This window comes from Mesoplodon densirostris, chromosome 6 (assembly GCF_025265405.1).
Source record: "Mesoplodon densirostris isolate mMesDen1 chromosome 6, mMesDen1 primary haplotype, whole genome shotgun sequence".
Lineage (NCBI taxonomy): Eukaryota > Metazoa > Chordata > Mammalia > Artiodactyla > Ziphiidae > Mesoplodon > Mesoplodon densirostris.
Window position 1 is genome coordinate 67,780,776 of NC_082666.1, and position 20,464 is coordinate 67,801,239.

The window sequence follows — 20,464 nt, forward strand, 5'->3', positions numbered from 1 at the left end:
AGTAAAAGGTGACCCCATCTGGAATACCTGCTGTGGATTTTGATGTGAGCAAAAATATGTCAAGCCACTGGGAATTGTTAAAATGGATACCCCAGATCTCTTCAGCCATACATTTACTGATAATCTCTTGGTTATTCCTACAGACATCTTACTCTAATCAATTATGTGTTGGTTATAACCATTTTTCCAAAGCTTAATTCATTTCTAAGTTCTAGGTGCTTCTTAATTAATACATACTTATATAAGTGTTTTCTTTCTGGCAGACATAAATTTACTCACTTTAAAACTATTCTGGGGGGCCTCCCTGGTGGCGCAGTGGTTGAGAGTCCGCCTGCCGATGCAGGGGATACGGGTTCGTGCCCCGGTCTGGGAGGATCCCATATGCCGCGGAGCGGCTGGGCCCGTGAGCCATGGCCGCTGGGCCTGCGCATCCGGAGCCTGTGCTCCGCAACGGGGGAGGCCACAACAGTGAGAGGCCCGCATACCACAAAGAAAAAAAAAATAAAATAAAATAAAAAATAAAACTATTCTGGGGTCTTTACCATAAAAATGTGAAGATAAATGTAAATACCTCAGAAGGTAGAGAATGGAATTTTGACAAGAAAAATAAGAAAATTACTTTTCCTGCATTCTAAAATGGACTGGAGGTATTTTTTATTTGGAACTAGTCTAGAAGCCTGAGAATATAACCATAATAGTTTGTCAAAACTACTTTAGGACATATGCATATCTGAAAGAAAGATTGCTTTTCTCAGAGACCTTTCAAAATGAGGTATTTGATTCTCATAGTGCCTCAAGTAAAAGGGATATCTATTTTACGAGTAAATAAACAAGAACAGTAGAAAAATTCTGTCGAGTTCAGAAACATAAATTTAAGGCTGGAAACATATCCCTTATCAATTTGTAAGGAAGCTATTTTAGAGTTTCAAGAAGTAAGAACGGCCAAGTAACAAGGTCTGAGGTAGGAGATCATCCTGACACCTTTACTCAAGGAAGTGGAAGCAGGAGCAAAGACAAAGGCAAGGGTCGGGGGACTGAGTTTCTGCATCATTGTACTGGAAGGAAGTGTCCACATTTTAGAGGGTTCTGAATGAATCAGTCCAGGTTATACTTGTTCAGGTAAATTAGTGGTTTTCAAACTATATGCAAGGGATATCACCAGGACTGCAGTGTAACCTCTTGCCCTTACAACAGGCTTTTGATACCTGTCTGGGATTATCCACGGATGCAGAGCCACCACTGGTTCACATCACACCTTTACGTGAAACAGAGGATGGTTTCTTCTCAGGATGAATGCAGACCTAAGAGTACTGCCTTAACTTGGAGTGTCAGGCTAGAAATGCACAATCATACTGAGAGGTCCTACACTGAGAAGCAGTCCTGACCATGACTCCAGGTTGATTTCTCTGTCAAATGAATCAGTTTCATGATTCTGCCTGCCAACATGTACCGTCTTGGTGGGCCACAGAATTATTTCTGAAAACATTATCTTCCAGTGGGCCTTCTTTTGCCTTCACCTGACCCTTATTCAACAAGTGTGAGTGTCCCCTTAACTCTTGTATTTTAGGGTTGCTGTGCCTATTTAGATGACATGTCTGCATGATGTGCTTCATCATATTGAGATCTAATCCCTGCACAAAGAGGACAATGTAATGGAAACACACAATTTCAATTTTTTTTTTAAAAAGCACTCTAGTTACTAGATTTGTTGTACATTTAAAAATAAAAAGGCCAATATATTACCCACTCCTAAAATCAAAAGAGAAACACACCCCTCAGTGTACCTTAGAGTAGACACTAATAAATTGATATTATTTCTATGTTTCTTGATCTCGTTATTTGATTTTTTTTTTTTTTTTTTTGCGGTACGCCGGCCTCTCACTGTTGTGGCCTCTCCCATTGTGGAGCACAGGCTCCAGACGCACAGGCCCAGTGGCCATGGCTCACGGGCCCAGCCGCTCCGCAGTATGTGGGATCCTTCCAGATCGGGGCTCGAACCCACGTCCCCTGCATCGGCAGGCGGACTCTCAACCACAGCGCCACCAGGGAAGCCCCTCGTTATTTGATTTTGACTATTACCCTGTTGCATTTCTCCATTCATCAGGCTGTACCCAACAGGGAAGACTTTTTTAAAAAATCTGTACAATCTCGTATTACAAAGGTGCACACACACACACACACACACAGAAGACAGAAAGTGAGATCAGTCTGTTTTTTTCAACGGTAAAATATATAATATGTGCCTCCAAATGGAGTGAATTTGATCATTTTACCTAATACAAAATATTCTCTACTGGCAAAGATTCTTTATATTGGTATAAAATATTTAAAAATGGTATAAACCCAGAACTGGCCACATAAACCAGAGTGGTTTTGTTGTTTTGATTGTCCACACAAGCGTACTGCACGCTCCTTTTATTTTTCTGGTTTCATTTTTGCTGTTTTAGAAGAAAACTGACACAAAGACCTAGGACAAGCTTTTAACTTTTAATGTGACTCAGGTTATGCTGTAATAATATTGTGTAACTATTATGGTTTGAATGATTCTGCCCCTATAAAATTTATATGTGGAAGCCCCAACACCCAATGTGACTGAATGTGTAGATAAGGCCTTTATAGAGGTAATTAAGGTTAAATGAGGTCATAAGGGTAGAGGTCCAGTCCAACAGGATAATTGTCCTTATACAAAGAGACACCAGAGGGCTGGCTTTCTCTCTCTCACCATTTAAGAATACAGCCAAAAGATGGCCATCTGCAAGCCACAAAGACAGTTCTCACCAGGAAACAAACCCTGCTGGAAACTTGATCTTGCACTTTCCAGTCTCTAGAAAGGTGAGAAGGTAAATTTATACTGTTTAAGCCACCCAGTCTTTGGTATTTTGTTATGGCAACCCAAGCAGACAGACAGTAACAACCAATTCCAAACAATCTCAGTTAATTACAATAAAAACATTAGTTATTATTGACATGTCAGTGATCCATTGTGACAGATTTGTTCCAAGTTCAAGATCAGTCTTGGGTCTTTCTGATGGTCTAATGTAGCAGCAGCTACCAGGATTATGTTCTTCTTATGGTTCATGACAAGTGTGCAAGCAGTAAAATCAAGCTGCCCAAAATTCTACTCGGATGTGTCTATGTCATGTCTACACACATTCCATTGATAAAAGCAAATGATGTCCTAAATTCAATATCTGTGAGGCAGGGCAGTATACGCCTTCAGGGAGGATGGGAGTGCAAGCAGTGAATATTTGCTGAACGATAATACTCTCTGCCTCAATAGTCAACAACTTAAATCAGATAAGAATTTGTTTTCTCATAGTTGTTGGTCCCTTAAAATTCCGTGAGAGAGTATGGTCTGAGGAGACAGATTTTTATCTTCTTTATCCCTAATTTTATTGAATTTTGACTTTGCAACACAGTAGTAAATGAATCCTGATTTTTTGCAAGATAATTGGCTATAGAAGTTATTAAAACTCTGATAGCTATTTAGCAAATGCATTCTATATTAGAAGAGTTTTGTGGAGACCTAAACACTTTTGTTAATATTAACAAAATACAGATCTTTAAGTGTGCTTCTAATACCACTGTTTACCATTAATAAATTAAATAGATCACATTAATCTGCCAAAATTAATTGATATTAATTTTTCTACCTTACAACATTTTGCGAAACTAAGATCTCACACTTTAAAATTTTGATAATTTTTATATGCAGTTTTAGTTCTCAGCTGTGTGACATTTGGGAAGAAAATAATGTTATTTCTCACTTTATCAACCTCAAAACATACACTCACACCCACACAGACATGCACATACACTCACACTAACATATGTTCACTCACACGCAGACCTGTTGCACTGTGTATAGTGCAAAGAATGTAAGCTTCTTCCATTCTGGCTAAATTGAACTTCATCTCTATTTAAAAAAAAAAAAAGTATGTCTGTTTTTGTTCGTCCCATCTATCAATTAAGGAAAATTTATATTTAGTTGTTAGTTTATTGTGGCCATAGAAGCTGACTTCAAAACTGGCTGAGTTACAGGTTTGGGACTCGTCTTCATACTTTTTAAAAGCGCAGGAGGAAGGCCAGGGTTCCCCTAATCAGAATGCCACCTGTGGACTAACATGTGGCTTGCAAGAAAAGCATGGTCAGTATTCCAGTGCTGCATAGTGGTGGAAAAATTCTGCAATGCCAAATAACCCAGGGTTTACAATTAGTGAACGGCCCACTGCGGGGAGGATGTAAATCTGTGTGTTAGCATTGGGCCCCAGAAAGATGTATTTGGTTCTTAATTCACAAGAAAATGTGTGTCCCTCTCATCAGTTCTGGTTCATGGAGATTCTAATCAAGCAATTTATCTGGTTCATTTCTCTTATGCCCTCATCAACTGAAGTGCAAAGTCTCCTCAACAGCCAGAAAAGATGAGGTCAGCCTTGAAAATAAGTATTGGCCTGTTTGTCCAAGGCCCAAAAGAAACCAGGATGAGATAAATGAAATCAGTCTCTTTTGGACTAGTCTCCATAGTACCACAGCAATATTTGAAAGGTGAAAATGGCAGTTATGCCATTCATTTGGCACCATTTATATCCCTACCACTACCACCCAGTGATGAAGTTGGTTGATAACTTTTGTTTTTTTATTTTTTGCTGAATTATTTGTTTGAATATTTGTCATTAGCATTAATCTCTCCCCTTAGGATCCTACAGTCTGCCAGAACCAGTATGTGGACATCATAATTTCCCCTTAAGATTTAAAAGCAAGTCGATGAGTGAAAGTGCTCAATATTTACTTTAGAATGTACTTTCAGTGATGAAATGGGAGACAATTTTGCCTAGATATATAGGACAGAATACTGGGTTATCCATGTTAAAATGAAGATTTAATAGCATATCATAAAGAGAAATTTGAAGTCAGAGGTGCTGTCTTTACATGTACCTTCACATCATCAAATATTCGTAGATGATGCCATGACTCTGATTTGCCAGAAAGCTTGGCTAAAGGACTAGACATGGTACTAGTTGGTATTAACTGGTGTATGCAAATGAGTATAAGAGTAAATCAGTGACCAGCTCTTCATTCGCACCCATTGTTATCACATAGAAGGACTCAGCCTAAGTCATCAAGACAGAAAAGAAAGTTGCATGGTACATTTCCTTTTAAAGACGTCTTCTGGCTGGCTCTTTTATCTCTAGTTCATTCAATTATTTGTAAGCAATAAGATCCAAGTCAAATTCAGTCCTTATGTGACTGATGAAAAAGTTACTCTCACAGGTGGATCAGAGAACAATGAACACGTTGTTAGCGACAGCCCCTCCTAATTCTTAGCGACACGGTGCATGCCGTCACCAAACTGGCCCTGGTGTGACCTGAAGTACTGCTTCATTTGCCTCTTTATATCACATTGTGATGAAAACTGTCACATTGTGCCTCTTTAGGCACTGAGCAATCTGTGATTTATCAAAGTGCCATCTTGCTGATGAACTGAAAAAAAAACCTTGTCTCATCAACAACCAAAGCATTTTACATTAAAATATATTCTCTAATAGCCTCTAAAATTAATCTTCCAGGATGGTTTCCTCAAAGGAAAATAAAAATAATGAGAGATATTTTCAGAGATTTTGATAGTTGATATTTGACCCTCAAATTTTGGAAGGCTGTCTCATTTAAATAAAACACACGTTAACCCCTTGATCCCAAATTCTTCTGAATGAAGTTCAAGCCCAACTGACTAGGGAGACATTCTGCACCCCTCCCTAGAAGCCTGCCTGCAGGCCTTGGCAGTACATCACATGGCCACTCCCACCCAGGAACAGGGGCTTCAAACCTCTGCCAGGCAAGGTCCTGGGGTCTAGAAAGCCTTGGAGGTTAATGCGTGTGAATCATCATCTGCTTTTGAGCTGCTAAGTTCAGGGGTGAGGAAAGGAAAGTAGAGATGCAGTAGCATGGGAGATGCTCACAATCCCCGGCCACTCCAAAGCAGTCATGACGCTGAAGGACTAGAATTCATTGAGATCCAAGAAAGTACGAGAGAGAGTCAAACATTTGAAGAGGATGATGGGAATGGAGACTAGAGCCGTTACGATACCTAAAGGAGGGTAATCGTCTCTGACTTGGTAGGCGATGTTTAGTGATCATGGGTGTGTAGAGGTAAAGGATTAGCCTGGTGGTGACATTTAAAATGTAGTTACGTGTGATCTTGTTTTCAAAGTGTATTAGCAGGTACGTCTAACTCAGTAAATCTCTGCTTTTCAGTTTTTTCCACTAAAATATCCCTATGGCAAAAGGGCATGAACAGGTTTGCCAGGGAGAATTTAACTGGGCTTCCTTCTTTTATCAGAAACACACATTCAAAATGTCCATTTTAAGCTGTAGCATATCTGCCAGTGTTTGTTTTAATATAAAATATATGTTTTAATTAGATGATTAAGCACTGATACATGAGAAACCAGCTTATCTTCTTTACCACTGTAGCCCCCAAACCTAGCCTAGCACCAAGTATATATCCATAGTAAATATTTGATGTGTGTATGTTAGGACTCTAGGAAGGTGCAGAATGGTCCTCCTGGGTTTTCTCGTGTATATTCCTTAAAACACCAGTTGTACCTTCTGATGATAAGAAATAGATGATAGGACGTATCTGTGGTCACAATAACTTCTGCTTAGGCGTAATAGAAAGCAACCTTTTTATGTTTTCCAAAAACAAGGGACTGTCTGGATCTCAATGGAGTCTTGAATATGGGGATTAAGTGGCAATTGCTCTGGTGATGGGCAGCAAAACTAGTTCGAAGCAACGTGTTATCACCGTGTCTATAAAATAGGTCTTCGTATATGGAGGCCTGCCTGTATATAAAGTTTTGCCAGTGTTTACTCTTTACACTAAGCCTTATGTCCTCAGACTCTGAAACAGAAATTCCCTGTCGTGCATGTGGACTGAGGTCAGGCATTAGAGCTGCCACAGCAACACACCCTTAGGACAGAACAGCACAGCAGGGCAGAGGCAGCATCCAGATGTCACTCACCCCAAGGTGGAAACAGATTTGGAATTTACAGGTCAAGGCCTAAGGACAAGAGTAGGCCTAAGGGCTCATGCTTTCACTGAGTATGTTCCCGTTTGCAAATTTTAGCAAAGTGAGAACTTTTCTTCTCGTATAAATGTGAAAGTTGTTATCATCCACTTGGACTGGGATAGAGCCTGGATTTTTTTTTTACCTGGATGGCTTCAGTATTTGATGAATGTTGTTGCTGACGCTGATTGCCATGGACAGCTATGAGCTTCCTCTCTGGAGTCACCGTGTACTGGTTGCCAAAACAGCTTCTGTGGAAGGGGACCTCTAAATTGTTTCAAAGCTGATCCAGAGAGCAATTCTAGTGATCTGATTAATGAGAGAGCTCTGAGTTTGTTGGCAAACTGAATAATCTTTCACGGCATATCTCTCCTTGCTTATTACCACCACCGCCTTGCAAATAAGTGATCAACACTTAACAGTGACAGTAACAGTAGCTAACACGCTGGAATGGTCACTGTGTATCAAACGTGGGCTGAGGGCTTTATATACATATCTCATCCTCACCGTATCTCTGTGAGGTAGATAGTGTTATCCTCTTCACTGCCTAGAAAACTGAGACGGGGGCTGGTTTTGGACCTTGCCAGTCGTTACCCAGATAGGAATGGGCAGTGCTGGGACTCCGACCTCAACAGCCTGCAGAAGCTGAGCTCCTAACTACTCCACCTGAAACCATCCTTCTGTAACTGAAATGAAGCCTCTAATATAACTTTGCAATGCTCTTTGGAACACTAAACCTGTTGTCTCATTTGCTTATTGGCTTCTCCGTAGGCGGTGTTTGCTAGTCTACGAAGAGCACACCCCTCCATGACAGTCGCCATTTTTAACTGCAGTATTTTGTTCTAGCTTTAGTAAACATATCATTTTCTTATTTTTATCACCTCTGGTTTTATTGTACTAGTAAATAGAACTGAAATTAAATATTCATTAATATTGTAAAATAAATATCACTGAATGAGGATGGAATGGTACCTTGAGCCATTCATTTCCTTAGAGTGGAATATTAAGAGCCATTAAAGAGTTAGCATGCTTTCCAGAGCAGTAGCCTCACTTAGACTGGATTATTTTCTTATATATTTTTTTAAATGATTAGTCTTCACGCCTCCTTTCGTCCTCATCTGTCCCAACAGTTTCAGTTCAGATTGGGACCAAGCAGTCTCTTCTTCAATAGTGGATGCAAAAAATGCCAGCCATATGGGGGTGAGCACTTGGTGTTCATGGCACGTGTGCTTCAAATGACAGGACATCAGGATCAGGTTCTTTTGCAAAAAGAAGCTGTGTTCTCTCCCCTCTCTTCTATTGAAGTCAATTTGATTTCCACATATAATTTCAGGTTGGGTTCTTTGACTTCACATGTAAATAATTGAAGCATATTATATTTTCTTCTTTATAAACCAAATGATAAGCCCTTTAAGTACTACTGAGATTCAGCTACTAGAAAGGTTGCTGTCTCATTTTTCTGATTTATCAAAGCTACTCTGAGGTAATTTTATAAAGCCTGTTAAAATTAAAGTAACCCCTAAAGTAAGATAGGCAATTTTTTTTCTCTACCCACTGCGATTTCTCTGGCAACAAAGAGTGTTTACCAGTGCTTATCATTTTCTTCTATATTTTCGTATGTTTTCCTTGCGAATGCAATATAAGAGATAAATGAATCATAACTCTTATGTATATTAACATAATTTTAAATGATTTTTGCTTATTGCATCCTTGAAACAATCCCTGAGTGATAGTGGTTCAAACTATAGTATGCCTCAGAATCAACTAGAAACCTTATTAATGCACAGATTGCTGAGTCCATCTGCCCATACCCACCTTCCTTCCACTATTTCTGATTCAGCGTGTCTGGGATGGGGCCTGAATTTCTAACGACAAATTTCCTTGTGATGCGTATGCTGCTGGTTCAAGGAATACACTTTGAAAACCACTACTTTAAAAGAGGAGTCTATAAAATTTTTCTGTAAGGAGACAGATAGTAAATATTTTAGACTTTGTGGGATATATGGTCTCTGGTGTAAGCTCCTGCTCAGCTCTGTGGTTGTAGCATAAAAGCAGACCTAGACAATAGATAAGCAAATGAACATGATGATGTTCCAATGAAACTTCACTTATGGGCACTAAAATTTGAATTACATACAGTTTTCACATGACAAAACATATCCCTTTGATTATTTGCAACCATTTAAAACATGTTAACTAAAAAAAAAAAAAAAAAAAACGAAAAAAAGAAAGAAAAAACATTCTTAGCTTGTAGGCAGTGCAAAATCTGGCCATGTGATGGATATTATCCTCAGACCATAGCTTTCCAATACTGGTCCAAGAAGGAGAGAATGAGTAGAACCTTCAGTATCAAAATTCGTGGCACATGACAAATAAGGACCTCATACTAAAAAGAGATTGATAACAATTTCATACCCCCAGCAGGCTCTTTTCTACTACAAAAGAAACGAAGTTCCAAAGTGACAGTGATTACTGTAAAGAATAATTTTTCCAATTGATAGATTGGGTCATTTATCATTATTCAAGTTTCCAGATACCTATAAATAATAGTCTAAAAGTACATCCTGGATGGAGAACTAGTATTGAAATTTATAGAGTCAAATGACAGAAAATAAGGATCATTCCTGTTAAGAAGGTCTAATCTCAAACTCACTGTGTACTAGTTTAATATTCCAGTTGATAGTAGTTAAATATATATCTATTCATATACATTGGGTTCAAGAATTTCAAAATCTATCAATTTTTAAAAATCAATCAAAAACATACAAAAAAGTAAAAACACTAAGCCAGAATATTTTTTGAATGACCCTATTATCACGATAGCCACTTCACACACATGTTTAGTTGTTTTTGCTCTAAAAACTGCCTGGAGTAAGTGACCACAGTAGTAGAAATGTCCACCAGTTTATAAATTATGCTTCCTAAATCACCCTCCTGTCTGAGGATCATTTTTAATAGTAAATATGCCATACTACTTGCCAAGTGTATTTTCAGTCTCTTGTGAATGGTACTTATTATTGATACTTTTACTAGGTCAGAAATAGTGTGTAAAGCTGGCTTCTCATTGAAATAATCAAATATTTTTGGAATTTCAAACACATCTTTATTTAATCATGTGGATGCTGAATGAGGTGATCCCCAAGGTCCCTTTGAGCTCTAAAGTAAATTACTTGTGAAGATCTGTTCGTTGTGACTATAAGCCCTTATCAAAGGAAAATGTCTTATTACAGTGGTGCTCAAATTTCAGTGTGCATAAGAATCACCTGGGGTTCTTATTAAAAATGCAGACTCCTGAGTCTCACCCTAGAGGTTCTAATTTGATGGGTCTAGGGCTCCAAATATTGCATTTAAAACAGTACCCTAGGTAATTCTCACGTAGCTGGCCCATAAATCATACTTTGAGAAACACTGACTTACTACAACCAAATATATAATTGAACTTGACAGTGGAATTAAATAAAAGGAAAATTAACAAATTTGCTTTTGGCCATGCACAGCAGTGGTCTCATATAGTGACAACCGAATAAATAATCTCAATCACAGGATTCAACAGGCATGAGGTTCTGGGTCACTTCTGTTCAGCTTGATGAATTATAACTGGTGGAAATTGCTTATCAAAACCACATTTTAGGGCTTCCCTGGTGGCGCAGTGGTTGAGAGTCCGCCTGCCGATGCAGGGGACACGGGTTCGTGCCCCGGTCCGGGAGGATCCCACATGCTGCGGACTGGCTGGGCCCGTGAGCCATGGCCGCTGAGCCTGCGCATCCAGAGCCTGTGCTCCACAACGGGAGACGCCACAGCAGTGAGAGGCCCGCGTACCCAAAAAAAAAAAAGAAGAAGAAGAAGGAAAAAAACCACATTTTAAAACCACCTCTTTAAGCCACACTCATGGTCTGATACAACTGAGCACTCTTAAGAGCGGGTTAGGTGAGGGTGGTATCAAGCCCTGTCACCTTATTCTCTGTGCTGATCTCAGAGCAGGATATCCTTAGTCAGGGTGCTTTTCCTTGAGTTGCATTGGTTAGTGATGCATGCCTGCGTTCATTACCTTTCCTTGATTGGTGCTGGGATCTATCGTTAAGTGCTTGTTCACCAAGAGAAATCACAGGTACCAGAACATCCTATAAACTAGAGCAAGGAAGAAGCACATGGGCACGGTCCCATTATTTGACTAGAACTCAGTTCTATTTTATTGTACTCACTCAAGCCAAATAGCTAAATCATCACAACCTAGCTGAGACATGAAAACACATCTCTCTCTTCTTTATTTCCTCCTGAGATCTACTCTAAGCCAGATTCCTATTATTATTGCTCCAGCAGCCAATTTGGGGAAAAGAGTTAAATTTTCATTCTTATTTCATTCTTATTTTACTTATATTTAGCTTAGAATTGAAACTGTTTTGATGACCAGGTACTGTTGACTAATTCAAAGGTATTCTTGATGATTACATATTCTAACTTAAAAAAACACTTATTGTAAACCTAAAGACATTTAGTATACCCTTTTTCCAAAGGAATATTATCATGAACAATAATCATAGGAAATTCTCTGTGCACAGCTTGTCACCTACTATTTTGGTCTCGTTTTTCCAGAGACAGTGGTCTCAAAGAGAACTTTGAGAAATCTCTACTAACAGGCACATAAATTATGTGGTTTACTTAAGTTGTGTGTTCAGCAAATTGGAAAATGATTCATAGTGGCCAGCATAGATATGTTGCATAGCAACACATGCTTAGATTCTTAAGGAAAAACGGAATGTGAGCTACATCTTTAAACAACATTAGTGATATGTTCTGGAATATAAGCTATCAGGCCTATGATTTTCAATGATATTAAATTAGGCAAATCATAGTAATCCATTTTCACTTACAATTATTTGTTAAGAAGTTGCTTGTTAAACTTTCAGAATATCTTTAAAGTGATAGATTTCCCAAGTGGTAAAGTGGTACAGTTGTAATCAGAACATAATATAAATACTTTTAAGATGTGATGAAAAGATTTTCTCATCCTTTTCATAACAATATTGCTTTTGTGATATACCAAATTGTCATTAAAGGATATTTTAAATCACTTTGATAAATCTTAAAGTGATTTTCAGATATCACTTAATGCTTCCAGTTGACATAACAAATGAATCATTTCAGATTTCATTGAAAGCTCTTTAGTACATGTCAGCAGACTATTTTGGAACAGTTTCAAAAAGTGACAAATTGCAGTAAATTATCTCAAGGCAGCTCAACACCACTGCAGCCATTACAAGGTGGAATGCAAGGGCTTTGTAAATCACAGAAGATCACATATCAACTCAGTTTTGTCACAGAGCAGAAATAGCAAATAAAAAGCTGTCAGGGTGGGATGTTCCCTTTCCTAATACTTCACTTTACTTAACATTTATTTTAATGTTGACACATTAGATGGATCTGTAATATAGGAAAGGAAATACCCCCTACATTCATTTATCAGACATTTGGCTGGGTTGCCAGATATCACTGTCATAGTAACAGAGTTGACCTTAGAAAAAGTGTGCCATCTCGCTCCATCACAGAACATCTGCTGCTAGAAGGAATAAGAACATAATTCTTAATACCTCTTGATGAATGATGAATGACATAAGAAAACCTCACAAAACCTGTACTAAGATATTAAATGGAATAATTTTTTTTTGGTTCATTTCAGATCACTTGGTACACCTAGCCAAGTTTTTTGTTTTGTTTTGTTTTGTAATTGAACATGGTACTGTTCAAACCCTAATGATTTTTCACACAAGGACTGGCAGTATCCAATCTTCCATCCTCTGAAGATGGGTCAAATGTTCATTCAAAATTCATGACCAAATTATTGGGCAGATTATTTTCCCATCACAAGCGATGTTTGTGAATGCCTGGTATACTAAACTTTTAATATTAAAGATTTTGAAGAGGTTCATGTTGTGATCTCCTATGATTGGTAATTATGCCATTATAAAACATTCACTCTTTTAAAAATTACTGTGATTTAACATCCACATTACCATAAAAGATTTGCATCAGTGATTTTCATTTAAAAGAGCTCTCTTTCAATGCCTGATCTTTACTTGAAAAATATAATAGAAGGTGATAACTAGTTCAACATTTATTCAGTAGAATGTGGTTAACATGATTAAATAATTGTAGTAAATGGAGGCATTGCAGGAGTGTAGAAGAAACATTGTAATAAGAGTCAAACTTACTGAATTCCAGCCACTGACTAGCTTTGTGACCTTGGGCAAATCATTTTTTTTTTCTATGTATCAAATACTTCTATTTTAAAATGGGGCAAATCTTTTACAAAATTGACATAAACATCAAATTAGATGGTTGACCTGGCAGTGTCTCAGAGGCAGACAAATGGCATGATCCCATCAGGATGTTTTTTTCTTTTCCTTTTTTCAATTTTTATTCTATATAGGAGCATAGTTGATTAACAATGTTGTGTTAGTTTCAGGTGTACAGCGCCTTGGTTCAGTTATACATATTCATGTATCTATTATTTTTCAAATTCTTTTCCCATTTAGGTTATTACAGAATATTACATAGAGTTCCCTGTGCTATACAGTGGGTCCTTGTTGGTTATCTATTTTAGATATAGTAGTATGTATATGTCATTATCACCTCACACCCATCAGGATTTGATGGGAATGTAATAAAGCAACTATTCCCAAAGGAGAGGAATAGGGACCAAAAGGTAGTGGAGTGTTACCACCTGAAGACATGAGGGGAAGGAGTGGGTACTGGAACCCAGAGACAGAAAGAGCTGTGCGGAGAGAGGAAATTCCCAGGAGCTCCAGCATTTCTTGGAGAGATACAGCCAGTTCCTGGAGAGTGCTCCCTCCCTCTGTTCTTGCCAGCGCCCTCTAGTGGTTGAGTAACAGAAAGCCAGAGGCTAGGAATAGCAACAATGGGGCCCCTCTAGGTCAGCCTCCCAAGACTAGAGCAGGATGCAGAATGGAAAGAGTGGAGTTAGAGGAGCAAATGGAATATACCTGTAGGACAAAGAGGGCGTGGAAAAAACAAACAAACAAATATAACAAACAAAAAACTCTGAAAATATAAACCACCTGAGAAGTAGAATTTAGTAATAGAAATCAAAGATTCTGAACCCTTTCCTCTGATCAGGAATCCTCTGATTCTCCTTTCCTCTGCTACTGTGTAACTTCAGATAAACGTTGCAGTTCCTTTTCATATCAAGTGGTCTGTAGAAGGTACAAGCCTCTTTGGTTAAGCTTAAAACATGCAACAAATATTATTAGAAAATCTTAAAATACGGTGGTCAGTTTAGAGGCTACCAGGTGCAGAAACATCCTTGCTAACTTAGGCAAAATTGCTGGGCACTGATTTCATAGCAAAAGAATAAGTATGTTTTGAAGTTATGGATGGCAACCACATACCCATCATGGCTTCAGTAAGATTACCAACTTAAAGGAGTTATGAAGAAAACATTTTTAAGATTGAAACTCAAATTCATTATAACACCTCAACTAGATAAGCTATAATTCAATGCCCGTTAACCCTCCTATCCTGTCCCTTATGACAGTCATTCCAGTGGTCCTGATTCTGAGTCCCTGACGATGGAGGCCTCAGAGCTCTCTGGAGGTGGCACCAGAACACCTGCTATGCTGGTCTTCCAGGGCTTCTTGAGCTTTGCCTCTAAGGAGCTTAAATTGTAATGAGCTTACATTCAAACAACACCTGGCCAAAGCCTGCACTCGTTTTGTGGAACTCCAGGTGGTCCCCACAAGCACAAGGAAAAGGCTGGAGCATTGCATCCCTCAGTTTCATCAGCACCCCATTTTAATTTCCTAATGGAGCTACCACTGAGATGATCACTATAGGATGGTTGTGTGTGTGTAGCAACCAAACCACATGCTTTGCAGGCATTACCAGGAGAAACTATTATTGCTCCCTGGGTTAAAGGACACACAAGAAGAGCAGCTATTAATGATGAACTCTCACGATACCCATGGCCCATCTTCAATCACCAAGCAGATATTTCAAGCTAAATAATTGTACTTTTGCAGAAACTTTGTTAACTAAACTAAATTTGTATATATTTACATATTATAATGTGTACACACACACACATACACACGCATACACACAGCAGAAAGTGCTTCTTCATTCTTGATTGTGTGCACTGTTCCATATTTGTCAAAATAGGAGATTTGGTCCTTAAATTACATGAAGACCAAACATAAGTGGCTAGGGGAAATGGTAGAACATACTGAATTTTATCCTATACGTGAAACCATGTGTTTTGTTTGTTTTTTGTTTGTTTTTGTTTTGTTTTTTTGCGGTACACAGGCCTCTCACCATTGTGACCTCTCCCGTTGCGGAGCACAGGCTCCGGAGGCGCAGGCTCAGCGGCCATGGCTCACGGGCCCAGCCACTCCGCGGCATGTGGGATCTTCCTGGACTGGGGCACGAACCCGTGTCCCCTGCATTGGCAGGCGGACTCTCAACCACTGCGCCACCAGGGAAGCCCCATGTTTTAATATAGTAGAAAAATAATTAACTTTGTGGCTTATTATTTTCAGCACTGGTAAGGTTATCTATAAAAGAGAAACCATCATTCTAGAGTAAGTCAGAGTTGGATAACTGCTGTAATGAATGACCCCCAAATTTTACTGGATTAACACAACAAGCATTTCTTACTTACTCATGTTATATAGTCCAGAGCAAGTTTCACAAGCGCTCTGTTCCAAGTCATTCAGGGACATAGGTTCTGCCATGCCTAAGTGTCCCATAGACTTCCCTTGAAGGGAGAGAGCAAGAGCAGAGGAAGGAGGAAAGAGGAGGGGAGGGAAAATGAAAGAAGAGAGGATGAATGAATGGAGTATTCAGGGAATTTAAGCACCAGATCTGAATTATATTTCATTTTTGCTTACATTTCATTGGCACTCAGTCATATGGCCCCATCTAACTTCAGGGGAGGTTGAGAAATATATCCAGCTCCCTGCCCAGACAGAAAAGGAAATGGGGGTTGTTGAACATGTGGCCCTGTCTCTGTCACAATGGCTTTCAGGACATTATTTTTTGTACATATATTCTGTGTTACACAATCAGAAAAGTAGTAAAGAATGACAGACACAACCTTTGAAAAATGTCTGAGTCTTCTAGGTTCAAAAGCTCAGTAGTCCAAATAGCAGCAATATTTGGTTAACAACTTAACCATGTGTTTTACAGGTTCTTAGTAGGGGTGTTAGTGTGTGCTGTGTGTGTAGATCCTGAGCATTTAGCAGCACTGCAGGAAGTAAGATGAGGTGTTGTCTATCAAGAAAAAACATTTAGTCTCCTGCTGGGAAATAGCAGAGGAGGCCTTTTTTTTTTTTTCAAATATATTATTACACAATGACTCAACTCCTATTAAGGGACTCTCTTCACTAGCTTCTAATACTACTGCATTCTAGAAATGTTAGACTCTTATTCAGTATTACAAATGGCTCAGTGACTTTGGTTTCATAACTGTAATTTAACAAAAAATAATCTATTCTCTTCATTAAGAACGGCAGGAGATACGCATAAATCGAACCAGATATTCCTACCATTTCTTTAACAAATGAAAATCATAAGACAGTGAATGTATTAGGACCTTACAAATGTATCCTTTTCATTCTTTTACATGAATTAGCCTGAATTATCAAATATGCATCTCCCTAAGTTTAGAATAGTTCATCAAGACCTCATAGAAAGCTACTTTTGGCAGTACAGTCTGGTAAAATGAGAGAGAACTGAATTTGGATTTGAGATTCTGTGGGTTCCTGTCCTAGCTCTCATATTTACTGACTATATGTTCTTGAGCAAGTAACTTAATAAAGATAATAACATAATGAAGCTAAGTATTGTTATTATTATTATCATTATGCCACTACTGAATGCCTAGTGTACTTATAATAGCCAAGTATTCTATTGAATATGTAAGAACTATAACTTCAGCCTAGAATAGTAGCATTATGTTAAGCATGAAAGGGCATAATTTGTTTATTTTTAAGAAAAATATTTATCAGAGATTATTATTGGCAGATATTATTCTAGATTAATAGTTCCATATTAAAATATAGAACTGTTTAATATAGTTCTATATTAAAATGTGTAGCATAAACTCAGTTGTTTCTCAAGATGCTCAGCTGATAAAAAGCAGGCTAAGGACTATACCTTTAAATCTTTGGATCTCCATCTTTCCCTTCCACACAAACACAGATCCCATCTTCCCTTAGCACAGTGAATACACTCTAACTTTAAAAAGTTAAGGCATTTTTATAAAAAAGTTAAGACATTTATTAAAAGTAAAATGTATGGAAAACGGTCACAAAATTTTTTTCAATCTGAATATTCCTCCTAATTATGACCAGGTACAATTAACAATCTATCGTTAAACTTTTAAAAATTATTTAACAAAATAATTTCTTATGACGTCATTAATAGCCGATTTCTAACATATGACATACATTTACAATATTTTGATCTAAACAATTCTGCATAAGGTGAGTTCAGTGTTGAATTAATGTCAGCATTTCCTTGGTAATTAATTTCAAACCCAGTTGTTTCCCTCTTTAGTGTCCTTTACTATGTTTAGCATCCTTCTGGGCATGTAGCAGAGAAATAAAGCATTGGAAGCTTTTTTCTTTCTCTCTCGTACTGTCTCTTGCAATAAGATTTAGTCAACAGCAATGTGACGATCTCATGGTGGCAGCCAGAGCAGGGAAAATGATCCCATCAACTTGAATATCTCTGGACACTGTGTATACACACATCAATTTTAGCTGTTACGCTCAAACAATTCAATCCAGAACTAAGGAAGTCATTTGTTTCTCTGAACCAAAAGATTACATAGGAAGCAATAAATCAAGAAATATTTTATGTCTTTTTCTACTATGTACAAAGCATTGTACTAGGTGCTGGAGGGATAATGTGAAGTGTAAAATCTTCTAAGTCAAAAGTACAAAAGCATAGTAGACAGACATGAAATCCCCTTCTTAGCTCTCCTGAGAATTTGGGTAAAGCACTACATTTCTTTAATCTTAGGTAAAGTTATAGTTCCAGATATGACACCCATGCCCTCAAGGGATTTACAATCTGGTTAACATAGACATGTTATCTCAAATTAATAATATTCAAGGTGAAGCATAATAAGGCTTTTGCAAGTGCCATCACTGTTATCCAGGGGACAGGGATAAAGAGTAAATACACTCACATACACAAACATACACACACACTGCACACACACAATACCCTGTATATAAAAATTCCTCATCACGTGGAGCTTATAGTTTGTTGAGAGGAACCGAAAAATAAAGAAATAAGTAAGTAAAAGACAAAGCAAGTCAGATGATTAAAAGTGGTATGAATAAAAACAGTGTCCAGAAGCATCAGGGAGCACTGTGAGGACGGGGAACGTAGGGTTGCTGTAGGGCCTTGTGAGCCATTTCAAATACCTAAGCCTTTACTCTCAGTAATTGAGAAATCACTGGATTTATATGGAAAGGATACATGGTACAATTATATCTATCATTTTGGCTAGGTCAACATCAGAGAGCCCTGTCTGAAGACTGTTGTAATATTCCAGGTGAGCAATGATGGTTGGCTTGGAACAAGGTTGTATCCGTGGACTTGTGAGAGGTAGTGGGGATGTGCTTTGAAGGTGAAGTCAAAAGAATTACTGATAGGGCTTCCCTGGTGGCGCAGTGGTTGAGAGTTCACCTGCTGATGCAGGGGACACGGGTTCGTGCCCCGGTCCGGGAGGATCCCGCATGCCGTGGAGCGGCTGGGCCCGTGAGCTATGGCCGCTGAGCCTGCGCGTCTGGAGCCTGTGCTCCGCAACGGAAGAGGCCACAACAGTGAGAGGCCCGCGTACCGCAAAAAAAAAAAAAAAAAAAAAAAAAGCAATTACTGATAGATTGACTGACTGAAATGAGGAGAGGGAGGAGTCAACATGACTCTGTATGGACTACTGGAAGTTGTAGTTGCCGTTAAGAATGTAGCACTAGCAGGATTTGGGCATAGAAGTAGCGCTTTGGAAATGTTGTTGGCAGTCCTATTGGAACCAGAAAATCTCCCGCTTGCCCAAACTGTACACAGACTCGTCCTCTTCAGCACTGTGTGATTTGGATGAATCGGGCCTCTGCTAAGCCCTCAGGAGGATGGAGTAGGACCCTTCTTCATTCTGCACGGGCAGCTCAGCCCCTGTGCCTTGAAGCCCTGCACTGTATTTCTACTGATAATAAGCAACTGGAAAGTCTGTGCTATATATCACAGACTCAGTGACCATATATGACCACTAGTGTCCAGTAACATAATGATGATTCTCACATGCCTACATATCCAACAGTGATTTTAAGCCAGTATTCATATCTTAAGTACTTATATATCTATGTCTTCAAAATGAGTTTTCTTATAGTAACTCTCTTGATTTAAAAAGCTTCCCATCACACACACACTACTCTTTTTTGTCTGTGAAATCTTTCATGAAACTCCATTTGTTTTTATTTCAGTACATACACTCTAATTCTGAATTCCTTAGAATGAATGGATCACCGTATATTAAATTAACACTAGATCAGTGTTATTCATTGGAAGATCACGGTGATTAATATTTAGATGTCTCAATGTTATGCAAAGTCAGTGTCCCTGGGGAGCAGGTTGTTAGTGAAATAAATGTAAAAAAACTTGCCAACTCTGGAACATCATCAGACTAACCTGGGGAGAAGTCTTCAAATATTCAGATTCTATTCCCCACTCTGTACTTTACACATACTCTTCCATATGTTCTGATCAGCCACATGCAGACACCACTAGACAAAGAATCCCTGTAATGCCTCTAAAAATTAACTTGATAGCATGATATGAAACGGACCAGGAATAAAATTAATTAGTAAAAAATATTTTGTTGAAATCACTACTCTTAGAGTTGCTTAAAAACAAAAGCAAAAACAAAACAAAAACTAGTGTGTTTTATTTCATATATCAGGCTTTATCTGATATGAAAAAATGAATATAACTAAATTTATATTGTATATGCAATCCGTTCTCACCATCAATGAATTCTCATTTTTTTGCATCATTTTTTTTTTTTTTTTTTTGCGGTATGCGGGCCTCTCACTGTTGTGGCCTCCCCCGTTGCGGAGCACAGGCTCCGGACGCGCAGGCTCCGGACGCGCAGGCTCAGCGGCCATGGCTCACGGGCCCAGCCGCTCCGCGGCATATGGGATCCTCCCAGACCGGGGCACGAACCCGTATCCCCTGCATCGGCAGGCGGACTCTCAACCACTTGCGCCACCAGGGAGGCCCTTGCATCATATTTTTAAATAATACGTCACTTTTTGGTGAAGAAAGTGATTATTTAGCCTTATATATTAATGTTCTGTAGCACATTCATTCCCTGAAGC